This window comes from Saimiri boliviensis, chromosome 15, assembly GCF_048565385.1.
Source record: "Saimiri boliviensis isolate mSaiBol1 chromosome 15, mSaiBol1.pri, whole genome shotgun sequence".
NCBI classification, from domain to species: Eukaryota; Metazoa; Chordata; class Mammalia; order Primates; family Cebidae; genus Saimiri; species Saimiri boliviensis.
The window spans coordinates 83,077,262-83,080,252 of NC_133463.1; the positions used below are offsets into that span (position 1 = coordinate 83,077,262).

The 2,991-nt window shown below is 43.3% G+C and overlaps 1 pseudogene; it reads left to right on the top strand.

Moving 5' to 3' along the window:
* The first annotated feature begins 1,305 nt into the window (after nucleotides 1-1,305).
* LOC101033294 (lysosomal dipeptide transporter MFSD1-like) lies at nucleotides 1,306-2,723 on the top strand (annotated as a pseudogene).
* The last annotated feature ends 268 nt before the right edge of the window (nucleotides 2,724-2,991 follow it).

Below are 2,991 nucleotides of genomic sequence, written 5' to 3' on the forward strand. Positions count from 1 at the left end.
AGCTCAAGGTAATCACAAGCATCTTTAAAAGTGGAAGAAGGAGGAAGGAGGCAGAAGAAGAGTGAGGCTGGAGGATGTGATGTGAGCTGAGAAGAATCCAGCTCACCATTATTGGCTTTGAAGACAGAGGAAGGGGCCATGAACCAGGGAGTGGAGGCAGCCTCTGGAACCTGGAGGAGCAAGAATAGGGATTCTCCTTAAGAGTCCCCAGAAGTCATAGTCTTGCCAACAGTGTGACCCATGACAGGCTTCTGATCTGCTGAACTGTAAGGTCATACACTGGTGGTGTTGTAAGCCACTAAGTTTGTGGTAATTTATTATAGCAGCCATTGGAAACTAATACATCACAGCAGTGATTTCTTAGTGTAAATGAGTAAATTAAGATTTTTATTTGTTTCAGCTTCAGGGTATGTGGTTTAAACTCTCCATGGGATGGTACAATTCAATTTCTGACTCTGCAAAGCTGACCAGACTTTGCCCCTTGCAATGAACTGAATGTTTGTGTCCCCTCAAAATTTAAATGTTGAAATCCTGCCCTCAAATGTGATGGTATTAGGAGGTGGGGCCTCTGGCAGGTGCTTAGGTCATGAGGGTGAAGCCCCTCATGAATGGAATTTTTGCCCTTGGAAAAAGGACCCCAGAGAAAACTCTGTTTTTTTTTTTTTTTTTTTTTTTTTTTTTTGCCATGTGAGAATACAGGGAGAAGATGGCCGTCTATGACCCAGGAAGTCCTCACTCGACATCAAGTCTGCCAGCACCTGGAACTTGGATTCGTCAGTCTTCAGAACAGTGAGAAGTCAATGTCTGTTGTTTAAGGCACTTGGTCTATGGTATTTTTGTTATAGCATACCGAACAGACTAACTAACATATGCCTGGCATACTCTCCACTAGGAGACTGTAAGAATCACCATCACATATGGGGAGCGTCTATGTGTTGAGTGCTTTACCAGTGTGTTGCCTAGAATTCTCTCTATAGTCCTATGAATTAGGTATGGTTTTGCCCATTTTATAAATGTGAAAACTGTGGTTCAAGTTGAGCCACACAACCACAGTGATGGGATGCGGATTTAAACTCTGGTCTGGGTTCTCCACTCATGTTCTTTTGAATACCCTAGCTACCTCACTGCTGTGTTGTCTCTGAGAAGACTCTGTCTCTTGGAGAACCATCAGCTTCGTTCATGGCATGATGCATGAAGAAAAGCAGCCAGGCAGGAGTGGGACAGAAAAATCTCTCATCAGGCCACTGCTTCCTGCCAGGTCTTGGAATTGCCACCACTTTCCCCTCTCCAACTCCTGCGGCTGCAATGGAGGAGGAGGATGAGGAGGACTGGGCGCTGCTGGTCGGTGGCCCTGACGACGCTGACAGAGGTGCCCTCGCCACCCCCGGGGCCCTGCTGGCCCTCTGTGACCCCAGTTGCCTGGCACACCAGCTTTTGGTGCTGTTACTGATGTGTTTCCTCAGCTTCGGCAGCTATTTTTGCTATGACAACCATGCTGCCCTTCAGACCCAGGTTAAATGGGATATGCCCTAAGTGAATACCACAGAATTTGTGCTCTGTATGCCTGGTGTTCTCGGCCCTATGTAGTTTTGTGTTTCTTTGGTGGCTTTTTGATAGACCAAGTATTTGGAATATGATGGGGAAGAATTGTTTTTAGCTGCTTTGTTTGCACTGGATGGGTTGTTTTTGCTCTGGGTGGAATATTTAATGTTTTTTGGCTGATGGAATTTGGAAGATCTTTATTTGGGATTGGTGGAGAGTCCTTAGCCGTTGCCTAGTTTTACATATGCTGTGAGCTGGTTAAAAGGCAAAGAATTAAACCTGGTGTTTGGACTTAAACTTAGCATGGCTAGAATTGGAAGTACAGCAAACACGAATCTCATAGGATGGCTGTATTCCAAGACTGAAGCTTTGTTAGGTTCTGCTGGTCACACAATCCTTGGGGTCACACTTGTGATCGGGGGTGTAATGTGTATTCTTTCACTAATCTGTGCCTTGACTCTTGCCTACTTGGATCAGAGAGCAGAGAGAATATTTCATAAAGAACAAGGAAAAACAGGTGAAGTTATTAAATTAAATGATGTAAAGGACTTCTCCTTACCCTGTGGCTCGTATTTATCATCTGTATCTGCTGTTGTGTTGCCATGTTGCCTTTTACTGGACTTGGGAAAGTTTTCTTTACAGAGAAATGCAGATTTTCTTCCCAGGTAGCAAGTGCAATTAACAGTGTTGTATATGTCATATCAGCTCCCATGTCCTCGGTATTTGGCTGGTGGATAAAACAGGGAGGAACATCATCTGGGTTCTGCGCATGATAGCAGCCACTCTTGTTTCCCATGTGATGCTGGCCTTTACAATGTGGAACCCTTGGATTGCTAAGTGTCTTCTGGGAATCTCCTATTCATTGCTTGCTGTGCATTGTGGCCAGTGGTGGCATTTGTAGTTCCTGAACATCAGCTGGGAACTGCATATGGCTTCATGCATTCCATTCAGAATCTTGGGTTGGCCATCATTTCCATCACTGCTGGTTTGATATTGGATTCTCGGGGGTATTTGTTTTCGGAAGTTTTCTTTGTTGTTTGTGTTTCTTTGTCACTTTTACCTGTGGTATTACTCCATTTGGTGAATCGTGCCCAGGGTGGAAACCTAAATTATTCTGCAAGACAAAGGGAAGAAATAACGTTTTCTCATACTGAATGAGAAGTTTAAATGAACGTGTCATGAAAATGGGCTTAACATCATTGGTTTGAACAACCTCCATTTTAAAAAACGTAGAGTTTAGTCATCAGAAAAAAATAACGGACTGGAAAGTTATATTTACATCCAAATATACCTATTTCAAAGTGTATTTGTGAGGGTTATTTTAGCCTGTGTCTTTTGCATTGTGTATTACTGAAGAATTCTACTTTTAGTAGGCTAATCAATAATGTAAGGGTTAGAAAATTGCTCTGGAACATCTAGATGACTTTCAGGAAGGACAGTGAAAAATGG